Genomic DNA, 11,957 nt, shown 5'->3' with positions numbered 1-11,957 from the left:
ATCTGTAACACTCCCATATTAAAATTGACAGCTCTATTACCAGGACAAAACATATATGTGATTTTGAATTTCAGACCTGAGGTCCTCAATAAGAAGCATCACAATTAAGATGATACCAGTGAAGAGACAGGATTTGAAATGACTTTTGTTGTGTAAATGAAGAGAAATGAAGAAGGTTCTGGAAAATATCTCAGCTTATGATTTGAGTATTTTAGACACGTCCAACTTTCCTATCTCCATGGAATTTGCTTCTCGGTAATTTTCCACTAAGCATTTCAGAGCTGAAACAAACAGGACTGTTTGGTACCCGACTTCACCTCAGACGTTTACCTTAGTAAAACATCATTTTGTACCCAGGAAATAGGAACTGAGGACACCCCTTCCCCAAGCCACTCCACCCGGTGGTGGTAAGAGCTGTAAGAATCCTTATTCAGAATCCATCCAATTACAGCAAATGATTACTTAATAGCCTATTGGGAAAACATTTCCGCCTCTGGGTTGCAAAAAGGTCTTCAAAAATAGCAGGGCAAATAGTCCCAGGTCTTTGTGACCTAAAATGTCTAATGAAGCTGAAGAAGAGTTATTAGAGCATCATAGAGAAACCTGAAGCTATTCAGCCTAATGATGTAGTAATGATGTCTCTCTGTCATTAGGTCAGAGAATAATGTGACTGCTAGCTCCGTATTTATTCAACCACATTCACCACTGCGGGTAGCACTGGCTTTGAGAATTTTCCTATGCCCTGAATGTTCTCAGGCAACACACTCTCCTGTTTACATAACTCTAAAAATGAATTTATTTTGTGATGTGTTCCACTGCTAGGAAATTTAAATGATAAAGACTAAAGTAAAAAAGTAATAAAAACCCAAGACGGAAAATCAGATGTTGTATTGACAATTCAACTGAATGTATGGTGTGAGATAGAAAGTAGGGTTTCTCAGTTCAGATTTTAAAAAATCCATAAATGACAAAATATAGGCATTTCAGAGGAGAGATGCAGGGGGGGAAAAAGAGAAAGGAAGTCCAAACTTTGTTTTAAAACATAAAGACTATCACAATTAAACCTATACTGTCCTCTGGTGGTCAAAATTGAAAATATATTTTTACAGAGAAATTGAATGATTATTTAATACACATTAATAACTAAAGGTGAGGCAACCAGATGCTTCACTTTGAGTGAATATTTCACTAACCAACTCACTTGACTAGAACATTTCTCCTAATTATTAAAGTTGTATGGCTTCTCTTCGGAGAGGTCATAATTATTCTAAACTTTCCCCTGTAATGCAGAGGCTATAAGTAGTAAGTTGTATTAGATTACACAGCCTATATACTTGGAATTTAGGTATTCATGTATATTACAATTTATGAAGAAATAATAGGAAAGAATGTTTTTCTAGATTTCTTAGGCTACTTCATTTTAGGGAAGTAGGCTGTGACTTATTTAATGCCTTATTTTATCATGAACATTAAAATGAAAATTTTAGGAACACAGATACATACATGATTGTCAAAGAATATCAGGATATAGAATCTCACCCAGCAACCAAACCTAGTGCTTTTTGGCTACAGTATACAAACCTTGGACATATCTTAGAGTATGGTTCCTTAAGTAAAATAGATAAATAGATGAATTATTTGGAATATTAATTTTTCTATCTAGAGAAAATTAAAGCTTGCATTTTCTTGACTCTTTAGTTTTAACATCATCTTGTATAATTTCATACGAGAGCCAACAAAATTTTTTACTGCTGTATTCCTTGAGCCTCAAAACCCCCCTATCCCTAAAATGTATAAATAATTTTATTTGGTTCCTCTTTTTATTCTAATCATAAGACATGTTTTTAACTAAGGAAGATAGGACAGAATCTATGTTTTACTTTTGTTCTTTCAGATAATTAGAGGATTTAAAATTTCCTGTTAACTTTGTATATTTTATCTACTGTATTAACTGGATGTGAGCTCTTATTAAAAAAGTCACACAGTGAAATTATAAATGGTCTTGAACTTTAGTATCTCAAATTTTCTCTTTCTCAAATAAACGTCTTTCTTTTTTTTTCTTTTTTGGGGGGGGGGTTCTTTTTATAAATTTAATTTAATTTTTTCCAGTGTTCCAAGATTCATTGTTTATGCACCACACCCAGTGCTCCATGCAATACGTGCCCTCCTTAATACCCACCACCAGGTTCACCCAACATCTTTCAATATAAAGCCTAGATATGTGATAAAAGATGATTTTAGCACCAAACAAGGCCTTTGGGATTTGGCTTATTTTAATTCATTCAATAAATATTCATGGCGTACCTTTTTTTTTTTTTTTTAAATATGGTGTTGGCTACCTAATTCAGTGAGGGAGAACTACAAATATAAATCAGAAACCTATCTTGAGATTAAGATGCCTGGAGCTTTGCGAAGAGACACGGAGGATGGAAGGAAAGGGAGACTGTAAAGAGAAGGTGAAGACATGCACTTGTATCACAGAAATGACAAGGAGTGTGCTTAAGCTGAAATAAAACTCCTTGAGGAGATGGGCAGATGGTAAACTAGAAGGAGGAGCATTTTTTTTTTTTTTCTTAATGTGGAAGGCATGCAAATCCAGAAGAAAACATTAGTATTTTAATAGATCAAAGGATTGTGGCACAAAATGTCAATTCATGGAAGAGAAAACTTTCACAGAAAAATGTTAAAACAAGTAATAAAAGAAAGGCAAATTAAGTAAATGACAGGCTATTTTTAGTCTACTTGATATTAACTTTAAAAAATGTTTTTAATTTTTTAATAGGGAAAATTTCAAACATACACAAATGTGCAAAATGGTAACATAACACCACACCAAGTACCCATCAACCGCTTTCTGTGACTTTCAGTGAACATCCAGCTTTGTTATTAAAAGACCAACCCACTTAACCCCACCCCTGTAGCCTTTTGTAACAAATCCCAGACCTCATTTGCTTTGGTTCAGAAGTAATTCTGTTTGAATTTCTAAGAAAGGACACTTTTAAAAAGTAACCAAAATACCATTATTCAAAATACCATACTTCAAGGTAATTTAGACAGTTTTAAAATTTTCAATTGCTTTATTCTTGAAATAAGGATTGAAATAAGGTCCACATACTGCTTTTGATTCACGTGTCTATGAAGTTGTTTTAAATCTATAGATCCTTTTCTCTTTCTCTCTCTGAATGTCCACCTCCACACACATGCATACATATAAACAGCTGAATATATATTATATAGATGTACAGAAATACGTATGTACACACACATGTGTATTTGTTGAAGGAATCAAGTCATCATCTGTCCCGTACAGTTTCCCACACTTGGTATTTTGCTGCTTTGATTCCTGTGGTGTCTTTAATATCTTCCTTCTTTCCCTATTTTGTGTATATTGGTAATTACAATTAGGGTTGAGACTTTGTTAGGTGGTTTGGGAGAGGGTTTAAGAAAGTGGAGTTTTGTTCTGGATTGGATGTTGTCAGGAAGTGGATAATTCCATGACTGGGTGTCTTTATAAATCTTGTCTGGGAGGGGGGAAGACTAGAGAGAGGCCAAAGCTGTCCGTTGGTAAAGCAGCCAGTCACTCATTTCAACCAGAAGGGGTATTTTTTGGCTCGAACAATATTTATGTTTTGTCTGTGTTGCGACATGATTGTGAGTTTTTCTCTTGATCCATTTGGTTACAGAGAGGCCTTGTCTGATGTTGTTCTGTGAATTTGTTTTCGTTCAACAGAAACGCAAGACCTGAGAGTACTGGCCTCAGTTCCTGGCTATCAGGGCCGTTTTTCTCAGCGTTCACTCACCTCCACCCAGCAGCTTGTCTCCTCAGTATATGTCTAAAGGAAATGCCTGCATATATCCATAGAAAGTCTAGTACAGGAATGTTCGTAGTCTAGGAACAGAAGAATCTGTAAGCAAATTGTGGCATATTCATAAAATGTGATGGATTACTACTCACTGACAAAGACAAACAACAAAATATCTAAGCCTCAAAAATATTATGCAGGAAGAAAATAACCAAACACTGAGAAACATTTTATGGTTTCACTATATATATTATATGGACAAGCAAAATTTATAGTGTGGAAGAACAGCTATTGCACAGAATGATGTGCATGGGGAGGGGTAGAAGGCCTAGGCCTGGGGAATTGACCACAAAGGGAAATGAGGGAAATTTCTTGGGTGATAGAGCAAGACTTTATAACTTGATTTGTGTCGTGGCAGGTCACATGTTTAACTTTGTAAAAATTGATCAGGATGAGCATTTATTGTATATAAATTGTGCCTCAATAAAGTAAATGTCACATTCAATTACAATTTTTCTATTTATTGGACCACTATTGTCTCTTCAACTCTTGTTATCCATGTTCTATTAACAAGCAAACTTCATAAACTGCCTCACTGAAAATAATCCTCAAAGTTCCCCCAAAACCTCTTTGTCTTACTATATCATATTTTGAACCAAATATAGACATTGTTTTTGAAAATAGTCTTAACAGGTTTTTAATCTCAAAATTTATGGAATTTTATATATAATAAAACATTTTAGGTATTTTAAAAACTTATCATGAATGAATTGACCACCAAACTCACAATGTGTCCAGTCAAGTAAATGACAACTTACTTTACTTTGTCTTTCAAGCGAAATATAACATGTTTCAATCGAGAAATACATTATTTATGTGGAGAGGCTATATTGTTTCCTTCTTCAGGCTGTGTGTAATTTTTTAAAAAGTTCTCACCATATTTTTTATTAGGTTCCTTACTTTCCTGCTTCCAACACCTTTGCTTAATTTGACTTCAATATAAGCAAGTGAAATTCTAATTACTGTTAGATCAGGTATAACCCAGAGGAGAACTTCCCAAGAATTCCACGTTCTTCTGTGTGTTTATAATAAACATGTTTTTATAGTCTCAGACACATTATAAAACAATCTTCACAGAATAGTAATACCAAGCAGTGTACTTAAGGGTTTAAACTCAAATTCTTTTTATGGTTAAAGAGCTAATTACCACAAAATGCGTTACCATACTGGTGATAGTTAACTGTATGTGTCAACTTGACTGGGCCGCAGGGTGTCCAGGTGTTTAGTTAAACATTATTGTTGGTGTGTGTATGTGTGTGTTTCTGGAAGAGATTAACATTTGAATTGGTATACCAAGTAGAACAGATTGCCCTTCCCATGAGAGGCCTCATCCAATTCATTAAAGGCTGGATAAGAGTGAATTCGCTGCCAGCCTGAATGTCTTTAAGCTGGAATGTGGATTTACTCCTGCCTTTGGAGGACCTGGACTCAGAGTTGAATTTAAAGCATTGGCTACCCTGGTTCTTAGGCCTTCAAATGGAGACAGCAGTTTCCACCATCAATGCTTCTCTTTCTCAGGTGTTTGACTTGGACTGTAACTATAGCTCTCCCAGGTCTCCCTCCAGACTGCCAACTGCAGATCTTAAGAATTCTCAACCTCCATAATCATGTGAGTCAAGTATTAAAGATTACAGTAGCATCACGGTAAACAAGTGATAAATAGGTGACAACACACATATTAAAATCCTCTGGTCAATTTTATTTTTCACTTTCCTCAGGATGCTTAAAAAGATAGGAGTTTAACTGTTGTTTTCAACAAAAAGTGAGATACATTCCCTCAATGAAGACTTCAGTAGCTAAAAAACAACAGAGTTAGCTTTAGTGTCCTGTGTCTGCAAGAAGAATCTTCCTGTCAATATCAAGAAACTTAAAAAAAAATTCATATTCCTTTGATCTAATTCTTGTCACAGCTTTTTCTATACAGAGATGTGTGCCTAAAACACTTTATGCAATATTCCAGGTGATTTGGTTCTTTTCTTTCTTAAAAATAAACAAATAAAAATAATCTGACATAATCTTTTATTTATTTAATTATTTTTTATTATTTTATAAACATATAATGCATTTTTAGCCCCAGGGGTACAAGTCTGTGAATCACCAGGTTTACACACTTCACAGCACTCACCATACCACATACCCTCCCCAATGTCCATAACCCCACCCCCCTCTCTCTCGGCCTCCCTCCTCCCAGCAACCCTCAGTTTGTTTTGTGAGACTACGAGTCACTTATGGTTTGTCTCCCTCCCAATCCCATCTTGTTTCATTTATTCTTTTCCTACCCCCCAAACCTCCCACGTTGCATCTCCACTTCCTCCTATCAGGGAGATCATATGATAGTTGTCTTTCTCCGATTGACTTATTTCGCTAAACATAATACCCTCTAGTTCCATCCACGTTGTTGTATATGGCAAGATTTCATTTCTTTTGATGGCTACATAGTATTCCATTGTGTATATATACCACATCTTCTTGATCCATTCATCTGTTGATGGACATCCTGGTTCTTTCCATAGTTTGGCTATTGTGGACATTGCTGCTATAAACATTCGGATGCACGTGCCCCTTCGGATCACTATGTTTGTATCTTTAGGGTAAATACCCAGTAGTGCAATTGCTGGGTCATAGGGTAGCTCTATATTCAACTTTTTGAGGAACCGCCATGCTGTTTTCCAGAGTGGTTGCACCAGCTTGCATTCCCACCAACAGTGTAGGAGGGTTCCCCTTTCTCCGCATCCTTGCCAACATCTGTCATTTCCTGACTTGTTAATTTAGCCATTCTGACTGGTGTGAGGTGATATCTCATTGTGGTTTTGATTTGTATTTCCCTGATGCCGAGTGATGTGGAGCACTTTTTCATGTGTCTGTTGGCCATCTGGATGTCATCTTTGCAGAAATGTCTGTTCATGTCCTCTGCCCATTTCTTTTTTTTTTTTTTTTTAAAGATTTTATTTATTTATTTGACAGAGAGAGATCACAAGTAGGCAGAGAAGCAGGCAGAGAGAGAGCCCGATGCAGGACTCGATCCCAGGACCCTGAGATCATGACCTGAGCAGAAGGCAATGGCTTAACCCACTGAGCCACCCAGGTGCCCCTGCCCATTTCTTGATTAGGTTCTTTGTTCTTTGGGTGTTGAGTTTGCTAAGCTCTTTATAGATTTTGGATACTAGCCCTTTATCTGATATGTCATTTGCAAATATCTTCTTCCATTCTGTCAGTTGTCTTTTGGTCTTATTAACTGTTTCCTTTGCTGTGCAAAAGCTTTTGATTTTGATGAAATCCCAATAGTTCATTTTTGTCCTTGCTTCCCTTGCCTTTAGCAATGTTCCCAGGAAGTTGCTGTGGCTGAGGTCAAAGAGGTTGCTGCCTGTGTTCTCTTCAAGGATTTTGATGGATTCCTTTCTCACATTGAGGTCCTTTACCTATTTTGAGTTTATTTTCATGTGTGGTGTAAGGAAATGGTCCAATTTCATTTTTCTGCATGTGTCTGTCCAATTTCCCCAACAGCATTTGTTAAAGAAACTGTCTTTTTTCCATTGGACATTCTTTCCTGCTTTGTCGAAGATTAGTTCACCATAGAGTTGAGGGTCTATTTGTGGGCTCTATATTCTGTTCCATTGATCTATGTGTCTGTTTTTTTCTTTTTTTTTTTAATGTGTCTGTTTTTGTGCCAGTTCCATACTGTCTTGATGATGACAGCTTTGTAATAGAGCTTGAAGTCCGGAATTGTGATGCCACCAACTTTGGCTTTCTTTTTCAATATTCCTTTGGCTATTTGAGGTCTTTTCTGGTTCCATATAAATTTTGGGATTATTTGTTCCACTTCTTTGAAAAAAATGGATGGTATTTTGATAGGAATTGCATTAAATGTATAGATTGCTTTAGGTAGCATAGACATTTTCACAATATTTATTCTTCCAATCCAGGAGCATGGAACATTTTTCCATTTCCTTGTGTCTTCCTCAATTTCTTTCATGAGTACTTTTTAGTTTTCTGAGTATAGATTCTTTGCCTCTTTGGTTAGGTTTATTCCTAGGTATCTTATAGTTTTGGGTGCAACTGTAAATGGGATTGTCTCCTTAATTTCTCTTTTTTCTGTCTTGTTAGAGAAATGCAACTGATTTCTGTGCATTGATTTAAAATCCTGACACTTTACTGAATTCCTGTACAAGTTCTAGCAGTTTTGGAGTGGAGCCTTTTGGGTTTTCCACATATAGTATCATATCATCTGCAAGAGTGATAGTTTGACTTCTTCTTTGCCGATTTGGATGCCTTTAATTTCTTTTTGTTTTCTGATTGCTGAGGCTAGGACTTCTAGTACTATGTTGAATAGCAGTGATGATAATGGACATCCCTGCCGTGTTCCTGACCTTAGCGGAAAAGCTTTCAGTTTTTTTCCATTGAGAATGATATTTGCGGTGGGTTTTTCATAGATGGCTTTGATGATATTGAGGTAAGTGCCCTCTATCCCTACACTTTGAAGAGTTTTGATCAGGAAGGGATGCTGTACTTTGTCAAATGCTTTTTCAGCATCTATTGGGAATATCATATGGTTCTTGTTCTTTCTTTTATTAATGTATTGTATCACCTTGATTGATTTGTGGATGTTGAACCAACCTGGCAGCTCTGGATTAAATCCCACTGGTCATGGTGAATAATGCTTTTAATGTACTGTTGGATCCTATTGGCTAGTATTTTGTTGAGAATTTTTGCATCTGTGTTCATCAAGGATATTGGTCTGTAATTCTCTTTTTTGATGGGATCCTTGTCTGGTTTTGGGATCAAGATGATGCTGGCCTCATAATTGAGTTTGGAAGTTTTACTTCCATTTCTATTTTTTGGAACAGTTTCAGGAGAATAGGTATTGATTCTTCTTTAAATGTTTGGTAGAATTCCCCTGGGAAGCTGTCTGGCCCTGGGCTTTTGTTTGGAGATTTTTGATGACTGTTTCAATCTCCTTACTGGGTAGAAGTCTGTTCAGGTTTTCTATTTCTTCCTGGTTCATTTGTGGTAGTTTATGTGTCTCCAGGAATGCATCCATTTCTTCCAGATTGTCAAATTTGTTGCCATAGAGTTGTTCATAATATGTTCTTATAATTATTTGTATTTCTTTGGTGTTGGTTGTGATCTCTCCTCTTTCATTCATGATTTTATTTATTTGGGTTCTTTCTCTTTTCTTTTTGATAAGTCTGGCCAGGGGTTTATCAATCTTATTAATTCTTTCAAAGAAACAGCTCCTAGTTTCATTGATTTGTTCTATTGTGGTTTTTTGGTTTCTATTTCATTGATTTCTGCTCTGATCTTTATGATTTCTCTTCTCCTGCTGGGTTTAGGCTTTCTTTGTTGTTCTTTCTCTAGCTGCTTTAGGTGTAGAGTTAGGTTGTGTATTTGAGACCTTTCTTGTTTCTTGAGAAAGACTTGTACTGCTATATATTTTCCTCTTAGGACTGCCTTTGCTGTGTCCCACAGATTTTGAACAGTTGTGTTTTCATTATCATTTGTTTCCATGAATTTTTCCAATTCTCCCTTAATTTCTTGGTTGACCCATTCATTCTTTAGAAGGAGGCTGTTTAGTATCCATGTATTTGGGTTCTTTCTAAATTTCCTCTTGTGATTGAGTTCTAGCTTCAGAGCATTGTGGTCTGAAAATATGCAGGGAATGATCCCAATCTTTTGATACCAGTTGAGACCTGATTTGTGACCCAGAATGTGATCTATTCTGGAGAATGTTCCATGTTCACTAGAGAAGAACGTGTATTCTGTTGCTTTGGGATGAAATGTTCTGAATATATCTGTGATGTCCATCTGGTCCAGTGTGTCACTTAAGGCCTTTATTTCCTTGTTGATCTTTTGCTTGGATGGTCTGTCCATTTCAGTGAGGAGAGTGTTAAGTCCCCTACTATTATTGTATTATTGTCGACGTGTTTCTTTGATTTTGTTATTAATTGGTTTATATAGTTGGCTGCTCCCATGTTAGGGGCATAGATATTTAAAATTGTTAGATCTTCTTGTTGGACAGACCCTTTGAGTATGATATAGTGTCCTTCCTCATCCCTTGTTATAGTCTTTGGCTTAAAGTCTAATTGATCTGATACAAGGATTGCCACCCCAGTTTTCTTCTGATGTCCATTAGCATGGTAAATTCTTTTCCACCCCCTCACTTTAAATCTGGAGGTGTCTTCGGGCCTACAATGAGTTTCTTGTAGCGAGCATATTGATGGGATTTGTTTTTTTATCCATTCTGATACCCTGTGTCTTTTGATTGGGGCATTTAACCCATTAACATTCAGGGTAACTATTGAGAGATATGAGTTTAGTGCCATTGTATTGCCTGTAAGGAAACTGTTATTGTATATTGTCTGTTCCTTTCTGATCTACTACTTTTAGGCTCTCTCTTTGCTTAGAGGACCCCTTTAAATATTTCCTGTAGAGCTGTTTGGTGTTTGCAAATTCTTTCAGTTGTTGTTTGTCCTGGAAGCTTTTTATCTCTCCTCCTATTTTCAATGATAGCCTAGCTGGATATAGTATTCTTGGCCGTATGTTTTTCTCAATTAGTGCTCTGAATATATCATGCCAGTTCTTTCTGACCTGCCAGGTCTCTGTGGATAAGTCAGCTGCCAATCTAATATTTTTGCCATTATATGTTACAGACTTCTTTTCCTGGGCCGCTTTCAGGATTTTCTCTTTGTCACTAAGACTTGTAAATTTTACTATTAGGTGATGTGGTGTGGACCTATTCTTATTGATTTTGAGGGGGGTTCTCTGTACCTCCTGGATTTTGATGCTTGTTCCCTTTTCCCTTCTCTACAATAATTCTCTCCAATATACCTTCTGCTCCCCTCTCTCTTTCTTCTTCTTCTGGAATCCCAATTATTCTAATGTTGTTTTGTCTTATGGTGTCACTTATCTCTTGAATTCTCACCTCATAGCCCAGTATTTGTTTGTCTCTCTTTTGCTCAGCTTCTTTATTCTCTGTCATTTGGTCTTCTATATCACTAATTCTTTCTTCTGCCTCATTTATCCTAGCAGTAAGAGTCTCCATTTTTTATTGCACCTCATTAATAGCTTTTTTGATTTCAACTTGGTTAGATTTTAGTTCTTTTATTTCTCCAGAAAGGGCTTTTATCTCTCCAGAGAGGGTTTCTCTAATATCTTCCATGCCTTTTTCGAGCCTGGCTAAAACTTTGAGAATCGTCATTCTGAACCCTAGATCTGACATATTACCAATGTCTGTATTGATTAGGTCCCTAGCCTTTGGTATTGCCTCTTGTTCTTTTTTTTTTTTTTTTTTTGTGGTGAGTTTTTTTGCATCTGACATATTCTATTGCATTTTATAGAGGAAGAGAGGTATGCCCCATCCTGTATTATCCAAAGATAAAATACTTAACTCTGTTAAGACAAAAAGCCACTTTTCGAGACCTTCACAACATGTAATTTTCCTACTTATTCTGTGTTTGCTTTGCAGCTTGGCCAACATCTTTTTCTGGATAGTAGTATTGCCAGTATTAAAGGTTATGGGTTGCATTTGTGTGTCTTATTTTGTAAGATCATTGAATTAGTTTCCTAGGGATGAGACAATAAATTATCACAAACTTGAATGCTTAAAACAACAGCAATTTATTTTCTCACAGTTAGTGGATAAAAGTCTGGGGCAGTTGGTTCCTTCAGGAGATCTGAAGGAGAACCACTTTCCAAACCTGCCTCCTAGCTCACTGTCTTCCCACAATCATTGACCTTCCTTGGGTTGTAGTTACATCACTCCAATCTCTGCCTCCATCTTCATGTGGCTTTCTTCTCATGTTTCTGTATCAAATAATCTCTTTCTTTTCTCTTATAAGGATACTAGTCATTGCATTTTGAGTCCATCCTATATCCAAGATGATCACATCTTGAGATCCTTAATTTAATTACATCTGCAAAGACCCTATTTCCAAATAAGGTCATACTCACAGGTATTAGAAATTAGGACTTAGACATATTTTGGGGGGAGACATATTCAACCAACTAGAATGCCCAATTATTCTTTGATGTTGCTATTCATGAAAATGTGATGGAGGAGAAGTTGAAATTAAAATATAACAAAATGCTAATCAGAGA

The sequence above is a fragment of the Mustela lutreola genome, chromosome 1 (assembly GCF_030435805.1).
Source record: "Mustela lutreola isolate mMusLut2 chromosome 1, mMusLut2.pri, whole genome shotgun sequence".
Taxonomy (NCBI): Eukaryota; Metazoa; Chordata; class Mammalia; order Carnivora; family Mustelidae; genus Mustela; species Mustela lutreola.
This window is presented reverse-complemented; position numbering follows the sequence as displayed.